Genomic DNA, 9,023 nt, shown 5'->3' on the forward strand with positions numbered 1-9,023 from the left:
CAAAACCAAGGGAAACAAAAAAAAAACCTGAAAACACCTTCAAAAAGTTGTAAGCATGCGCCCAAAACGCGACACATGACGGTGGCTCAGCATACCACTTGGCATGCTCCAAAGGCCCAAAAAAAATGACCTCTGAGGGAGCCCCGAAAGGGGTACTCATTATATAGCTGCTCCCAGCAATGGTGCGCTCTTTGTAGCAATTTTTTAGAGGAATGCTAGGGATTCACATATGGGGCGCCCCACCTAGGCCGGCCCACTCACATGTTACTGTAGATAACCCTTTTTTTTATGGCCTACGTACTATAGCGAGCAAGTTCATCCAAGCTAAGTGGTTCAGTATTTTCTATGGCACTAGTAAGATGCCCGTGCGATGCAACGGGACGACAATGGAATGTATGAAGACATTTCTCTAGATAATCATTCTACTTAGGACATACTTTTTTTCCCTCTCTTCATTCACCCATCCATTTAATCCCAAAGCGTATTGCTGCAAAATTTACATCCCAAAGCGCATTTGTATTGCTACAAAACTACACAAATCATCCCATGTTCGGCAATATATGCCTTCAAATTGCAATGGTCAACATGCTTGGTTCCGCCAGCAAGTTGTGCCTTGACATCTTTACTTTTGTGAGGAAAAAAAATCCATGCATTAGCTTCGTTGGCCATCCATGCATTAGCTTCGTTGGCCATCCATGCATTAGCTGGCACTGCCTTTGGAAACGCCACCTCTTCTAGCTCCACACCTTAGGGAGTCTCATGTTCGACAACACATGTATCTTAGGGCCTGCACACGAAAAAAGAACCATGAGGAATTGCCGTGAATTGTTGAAAGCTTCATATGCAATAGGGTTATATCATGTTCATATGGGATAACACGATGTTGAATTTACTTGAAAGACAATATTAATTGCAAGTGTAGATTATTAAACTAAACTTGAACCAGAACCATAAATACGTGTGCGTGCCTCGAAAGCCCGAGAAGACAACCATGTATGTGGTTGCAAGGTGCAATATCAACAGTACATCCATACTGTAGTTCAGCAATGATGTTACCCGTTACTAATTCTTTCCAAATCTAGATTAGGAAAAAAAATGAAGCTATCTAAGCGACTGATATATGGGTTCATAGATCTAGTCATTATTGTCCGTATAAGCAAATCAGGCATTATGACAGAAGCACACTGTAGGAGGCAAATTATTTAGTAAACACGACATGGGTTTAACAGCAGGATTATCATCCGAGGAATTAAAGCAAGTTTTCAATGGGATAAAAGCATATAAACCTTACACATTATCAAAATTTACATGCAAAGATTAAAATTGATATGTGAACTGAAATCTTGGAGAGCACAAATATATCAACATGAGTAATGGAACAAAGGTACTACTCTGTTATGCAAATGGAAACATTAGAGAAAAATTAATTGCTCATGTGTGATAGAGAGAAGTGTTAAGTACATATGAGTTTAGGAATATTAACATCATCAAGGAGATAGAAGGAGCGTGTTGAAGTAATGGAAATTTGTCATGAAAAAGTTATCTCTTTAAGGCAAGCGCATTCTGGGGTACTTATGTCGCCATTTGGAAAGGCGGGGACATGAGTGTCTCGTTCCATCCACGCTGGAAGTCCCATGAGTCCCAGTTGACCTGCACTAACCAAGTAGTCTGCACATGTCCAGTCTCTCTTGCAGAACTCAACCTTCTCATGTAACATGAACATAACTATGCTGGAGGTCATCAACAACAACGACCAGCAGCATCGGTGCAGCACGAGCTAGGTAATGACCATGGACATGTTGACCCACTGTCCGCACAGTTTCCTGACGGCGCACATGCCTGCATGTAATCTAGCATGAGAGTGCCAAGCAATGAATTAAGGCTATTGTGTCACCAAAGGAGCAATCAGAAACTATAACTGCTCATGGCAGAGCAGCAAGCATAATAGTGTTTACAAAGATATATAATAGCAAGAGGAAGCATGAATTTTTTAGTCTGATCTCTCTTACATTTCCTGCTTACTTAAAAGGAGCAAACGTAACCCAATATGTTTAATTGGTAACTGAAAGTAGGCATCATAGGTTAATTATCAACATAGATTCATGCATAATCGAAACATAATTTGAGCAGATAAAACATGATGTCACATTTTATGTTGGAAATAGACCTAAATTTGTAGCTTGTAATATTCATCAAAACTATGGGCATGGCTCTATGAAGAATATGCTCAAAAACTTGTGAGTGTCTTGGCCAAATTAAACAAACTGCATGGATACGTACCAATGATTTTTTTTATAATCAGTACCTGCCTAACTGCACCCTATGCAATGAGAGAAACATGGCAGTGCAGTACTACATATGTAGGGAAATGTGAAGAAACAGAGCATGTGATTCTGAATCAAACTTGCATCTCGTTTTCTGCTCCAAAAAACACCAAAAGCACACCAGATGAAATACCTGGCAGCAATGTTTTGCCAATTAGACCATACCAACTCCATGAACATCCAATTCAATTGGGGTTTCAGGGGCTGCATGGAGTACCCCGGGCCTCCTTGAAGCACATCCTGAAGGAGAAGTTCGTGGAAGCACGGATGGTGATCTAGAAGGTTCAGTTCCGCCAAGTGCTCAAGAAAAATAATCTAGAACTGTGAGAACCCCAAGAACTGAAGCATTGCAAGCCCAGATTTTGACCCGGAGTTGCTTATTTTGTTTTGTCTTAGGTGCACTTGTAAGTTGTAACGGATGTACACTACAAAACTGAAATAGATCAAGCCGGCCTTTGTGTGCCGGCTGGTGCTCTGCTGGTTCTGTATCTTACCTTGTCCTATGACTCATCAATGGAGATCTAGTTACAATTCAAAGGCCTAGACAGGAAAGATGCAGAAATTACGAACCTGATATTGATACACCATGTAGTAGATTGGATACTGCTATTTGACCCCAAACATGGTCGAGTACTTCAATTCACAAAAATCTCTTGCCAGGCTGAGGGCTTCCAATCGGGATGGTGATAGCAGCAGGTGCGCAAGTAATGAAACAGAGGACTCATGTGGGAGGAGAGACCAATTGCAGACGGCATAGAGGTCCTAGGGGAGCAGCGCATACTCGAAGGGGATGGCCGTGGAGCGCGTCTGCCGGGAGGGAGTAGTAGGTGGCGGCGCTGTCGCCGAGGATGCGTAGTGCGTAGCAGCGTACGTGGAGGTCGGCGAGGAGAGGGGAGGTGGTGGGCGGCGGGACTGCTGCATCTGAGCCTCGGATGGGGAAGCAGGAGAGTCCTCGCAGACTCCGGGGACGGACGGCGCCGACGGCGTACTTGCCGACGTCGGTGTCGAATGAGAAGGGGGGGGGGGGGGGGGGGAGGAGGAGACGGCGGTGAGAAGGGAGATGTGCTGGGCATCGAGTCTGCTGCATCGGAGGTGTAGGCAGCAGATGCGTTGCAGACTTGGCGGACGGATGGCGCCGGCGGTGTACTTGACGATGTCGGCGTCGTAGAAGACGGGGTAGGGGGAGGAAGGAAGGTGGAGGTGGGTGTGGGTGTGGCGGTGTGCGGCGAGGCTGCCGTGGCAGAGAGGAGTCGGGAGCGGAGGGCGCCGGTGGCGTGCAGAGCGGCAGCCGCTGCCGCTGCCACTTCGATTCCACTTTTTTCCAGAAGGGTCGATTGCTTCGTTGAGTGGATAAGGTGGGACTGGATGGAGATGGACGAAGGGAATGAGGGGTTTCTTTGCAAATGGGATGTGGGGTTACTCCTATGCGTCGGATGCAGATCAGACGGTCAAAGATGATAGATGGCAGACACATCATCACCACCAACTATGATTTTTATAGAAGTAGAGATAGAGATATTAGTGGACTAGTTTCTGTAGCGGATCATACTGTAGCAATCGGGGTTACTATGGCTCTCTGATGGACTACGTGGTAGAGGTTGTGGCTATGCCTCTTGGTTGTGTGGGCAACAAGGGGTCAAGGGGTGGGTGGCGTTTGTTCGTTCTCTTCCGCTGGAAATAGCGGCGCCAGATCCTATTCAGGTGACCAGGACTTTTTTGCAGTGTCGATCTAGGCGCTTCATGAGGTTGCAGGTGAGTTTCGAGTGAAGGCTTCACGCTTTGGTGTCAGCGATGCCCACCCATGTTGCTTTCCTCCCGAGGACGTTGTCACGGTACAGTTCCCAATGGCTGGGCTCGAGGTGAAAAACCTTGTCTATCTGGTCGGACTCGACAACGGCGATTCTTTGTGTTGTTACACTCTTGGGAGCGTTGCCATGGACCATATGCGTTGTTGGTCGGGCCCTCATGGCGTGTTCAGGCCGTCTTATGCTCTTGTTTGGCAGCGTCTTCGTGTAGTTTTTGTGCATTTGTTCATCTTTTGCGGTGTGATTTCTATTGTTTTGTTTTCTTCAATCTTCTTCTTACGAGCGCTTCCTCACTATCGTGTACTATTTGGCTGTGTACTATTGGAAAATACCCTTCGGCGCTCGGGTGTATATATATACCTGGCATGGAAAAAAGGTAATTATAAAAAAATCAAAATATATTTTGAAACATATGTTGTACTCGTACAAAACATGTTTTGAAACAAACTTCATCCATAATAGACTATAGGGCCGATTTTTTTTCGCGAATACATGTGGAGCCGTATCATTTCATTGATAAGCATGGGAGAATACAAGGTTGTGGTTGCCCCAAGAGGACGTGCACAACAAGAGAGGGGCGCCCTTGGGGTTACCGATGAGCAGGAGAGAGGGGGTTGCTTAGCCCCAAACCAAACTATAGGGCCGATATAGGGGATTCGAATGTCGATGCTCTAAGCTAGGTCACTGATTTTGCGTGCACGTGCCCATGAGAGTGAGGGCCTGGACACCATCAACCTATTGCACTCTGAAACACTACCTCTGACCTTTAATATAAGACTTTTTTACAGTTTAATTCAAATTATAAAAATGTCTTATATTAAGGGACCAAGGAGTAGCATTATGTAAACGCCCATGCACCTACACCCTTTTATTTAGCCTTCTAGTTTTATGTTGTGATCCGTACTACTGCAGCTCACTATTTACAATTCCAAGGATTTTTTTCTCCCAAACAACTCTACATATAAGCTTGAAATTTTGCAACTCGACAAAACTATTGCACTACAAATGTTTAGAACTGTTTTTCGATTTTGTTGTGGCGCAGCATAAATCAGCATGTTATGCAGTTCGAATGCGTGTTGACCTACAAAATTTCAAGTTTATAACTGTTTGATTTGCGAGAGGGAAAAAAGGGAGGTACTTCTACGCACAAGTCTCCACCAAAAATAAAAATCTAGATAGAAAAGCATAGGTGCGTGGGCTTCAACTGCAACTGCTGCATGTCGACTCGGTCAATAAATGCATTAGCAATTGTCATCTTAAGTACACATGTAAACTTGATCTGGTCAAGCTAGCTATATGATCCAATCAAGAACAAGACACTGGCCGCCGGTAACAAAAAACCGTTTGATGCCGGCCGTCCAATAGAGAGGGCGGCGTATGCGAAGCACGCTCCATCGAGCATCGTCACCCTAGACGTACGTACCCTGCCTCCGCTTACAACGAGCACATAAACCCTATAAATACCTTAAGACCACTTACACCAGCGTGCCCTGATCAATACACAGACGCACGTCCTACAGCAGAAGCAAATCACAAGAAGAAAGAACTGATGGCGAAGTCGTCGTGGCCGGAGGTGGTGGGGTGGCCGCAGCTGAACGCGGCGGACCAGATCAACATCGACCGGCCGGATGTGACTGATGTGGGGTTCTACATGCAGGGCTCCCCGCTGCCATCTGGATACAACCCCAGGCGCGTCGTCATCATCTCCGACGGGAACGGCGTCGTTGTCAAGACCCCCGTCATCGGCTAGCTATCCACTATACTCCATACACAACTCCTACTCCGGTATACTAGAGTTGTCGTGCTGATTAATCAAGAATTTTATTACATACTACTCCCTCCGTTCCCAAATATAAGTCTTTCTAGATATTCCAACAAGTGACTACATACAGAACAAAATGAGTGAATCTACACTCTAAAATATGTCTACATACATCTGTATGTTGTTGTCCATTTAAAATGTCTAAAAAGACTTATATTTAGGAACGGAGGGAGTACGTGTTTCCCTACTTTGTACCGAGAGGTGCTGGCGATATGCTCGTGTGGTTTGTCAGGGTTACATAAATAGTTATAGTCCTTCATATATGATCATCACAGGAATAAAAACAATACATTCGGATCGATTGATGCTTATAGAGGTTGGGGTTAAAGCAACATTCCTTTTTACCAAGCTTGTACAGTAGACATGCAATGAACTACCGGGCCGGGATCACACCCACATTTGACACGTGTATACCTTATAAAGGCGGAATATTCTTCAGTGGGATACGACGTTCTATAGGTGCCTATAATAACTTTGTCAATCTATCCGACAGATTAGTTTCTCGAATGTGTCTGTAAAGATAGGGTATGCGTGACTGCGTTTATAGAAGATGAGTGTATGTACGTGTATTTTCTCAAAAATATACTGTACGTGCTTTGGGATTCGAGATGTACACATAACTTCTTCTTCTTCTCTTCTTCTTCTTCTTCTTCTTCTTTACATCACCCTTGTTAAGTATCATGATTATTAGGAAGTATAAGATAGACTAGGATTTGGCTTTACCTTGTCTTGTACTTCAAATTGATCATTGATTCTTATTTATATGTCCATAAGGCTCAAACAATAAATAATGATTCCACCAATCTCTCTATTTCCTTCTAACATGGTATCAATCTAACCGACCCAAGCCGTCCACCGCTTCCGCCCAGCGCGTCGTCCCCCGGGGCGGTCGGCCTCCATGACTGCCGCCGGGGGCCGCGCCGGCTGTATCTAGGGTTCGTCCGCCGGTCGTGTGGATCAGTTGCCCTAGAGAGTTTTTTCCCCGATCCTTTGATCCGGAGTTTTCTCTCTCTCGCCGGTCGTTTTGATCGGCGTTTACTTTTTGGTTTTCCAATCTAAGATTTGTTTGCGTCGCCCGATGCCGCCGTCAACCCCGCGCCTCTAGTCCGACACCGGCACGACCGGCCGGCCACTTCTTCCACCCGGCGCCCATGCGCGGCAGGGGGCCCGTCATGGCCGTTGTCCGCTCCTCTGTGCTCGTCGCCCTGCGCCGGCCGTCGCCGCCCTACTCCGCCCAGGACATCTCCGTCACCACCCTGCTTCTGCGGCGTTCGTACGCCCCCTGCCACCTGCCTTGCCGGCCCTGTCGCTAGATGCCTTGGACTGCCGCCTGCGTCACGCTCGCCGGCTGCCTCGAGCTCGGGCGCCGCTGCTGCGTTGGTTGCTCGTGCCTCGCTACCCGGGCGCTGACGCGGCGTGGGCAGCCCGGGGGGCCGGTGCTGACGCGTTCGTCCGCGCGTCGTACGCCGACCATCGTCGTCCGCTTCATCTCGGACTCCGCTTCCACCCCGCCTCCACCGAGCGGCGTCCCCGACCTCGCGCGCGATCGGATTAATCACCCGCCCGCCGCCGCGATCCTCCTCATCTACGCGGTGCGACCGACCTGGGCCATCGGTTGCGTACGCCTCCGCAAGTCCTGTAAAGATTGTCCTGAGTACAGTGCGCCCCTCCACTGATCGAGCATCGGGCTGCCGCTGTGTCGCCCCATCGGGCCGCAGCGCCGCCACCCCGTGGTTCTCCACGTGGTTGCACTGACTCGCACGCCACCGCCGTGTCGCCCTTTCGGGCCGTAGCGCCGCGGCACGCAGTCCACCGCCGCCCCGACTCCAGGTCGTCCCCGTGGTTGCACTGACAATCGCGCTGCCGCTGTGTCGCCCCATCAGGCTGTAGCGAGCGTGGCCCGCGGTGCCCGCCGCCGCCCCCAGGTCTTCCCACCGTTGCGCCGACCCGCCTGCTGCCGCTGCGTCGCCTCTTCTGGCCGTATTGCCGCGACCGTGGTCCACTCCACCGTCCCTGCGCGTTGACTTCTTGTGGTATGCGCTGCGCCGCCTCCCTTGGCGCGGGAATGCCACCTTCCGCACCGGTCTTCGTCACGTTGTCGGGTTCCTTGACTACTTCGAGCACCACTGCCGTGCTCCTAACCAAGTCGCCGCCCGTCCACCCCCTTTCTCGTCCAGCACCAGCCCGTCGCCAGCATCTCCATCATCTTCCCCGACCACTTCGTCTACTCCGACCACCGTTGGTGACATCGGCCCCACACCGATTGTTGCCACAACCATCGTCGAGTCTTCTTCTCTGCTGGCCCCTCCGACTCTTCGACATGGCTACCGCTCGCGCAGGTCCCTCATCTATGCATACCCGATGCGCTGGCAACACCGATGCATACCTTCATCCACGATGTGTCCCTGGGCCTGGCAAAGCCTGGTGCGGCGCTTCGTCAACTTTTTCTTCGTCCATCTACGCATGCCCGGTGCTGGCAACACCGACGCGTGCCTTCGTCTACGACGCCCCCCCCCCCCCCCCCCCCGAATTTGGCAAACCCGACGCGACACCTCGTCAACAACGCCTTCTTCCCGGTGCACCACTACTTTGACATCATTGCGCCCATGACTATCTTGGCGCCTCCTTGCGCCCACGGCTCCACGACGACTTCCTCAACACTGGCTACCCCGACTCCACACCGACCATGGCGTACTACGCACGGCTACCTTGACCACGGCTACACCACCCTACACTCTCGGCTACATCGACATCGACACAAAGCGTTACCGCCTTACTTGAGCAACCTCTTTGGTTTCCACTCCAGCCATGACTTCCGCGATACGTCGACCGTTACGATTGTGTGTGTGTGTTGGGGGGGGGGGGGTCCGTAGGCTTGCCTTCAGATTCTTCTCCAGTCTCATCGTCTACGTCGCTACCGTTGTGACCGCGCGGGGGGGGGGGGGGGGGGGTCCGTCGGCTTGCCTTCGGATTCTTCTCCAGTCTCACCGTCTGCGTCGCTACGTTGCGAGCGCGCGGGGGGGGGGGGGTGGTGTGTTCAGTTTTATGATCATTAGGAAGTATAGGATAGAC

At 49.7% G+C, this 9,023-nt stretch overlaps 2 long non-coding RNA genes across 2 annotated transcripts; one reads left to right on the plus strand and one right to left on the minus strand.

Moving 5' to 3' along the window:
* Positions 1 to 410: 410 nt before the first annotated feature.
* On the minus strand, positions 411 to 3,131 carry LOC120966817 (uncharacterized). The gene is made up of 2 exons (XR_006665008.2): positions 2,895 to 3,131; positions 411 to 2,564 (listed from the first exon to the last, which is right to left on the minus strand). It is a non-coding gene; the product is annotated as an uncharacterized lncRNA (long non-coding RNA).
* Positions 2,763 to 3,634, plus strand: LOC141025525 (uncharacterized). Its single transcript, XR_012187138.1, has 2 exons — positions 2,763 to 3,049; positions 3,091 to 3,634. It is a non-coding gene; the product is annotated as an uncharacterized lncRNA (long non-coding RNA).
* The last annotated feature ends 5,389 nt before the right edge of the window (positions 3,635 to 9,023 follow it).

Source organism: Aegilops tauschii, chromosome 6 (genome assembly GCF_002575655.3).
Source record: "Aegilops tauschii subsp. strangulata cultivar AL8/78 chromosome 6, Aet v6.0, whole genome shotgun sequence".
Lineage (NCBI taxonomy): Eukaryota > Viridiplantae > Streptophyta > Magnoliopsida > Poales > Poaceae > Aegilops > Aegilops tauschii.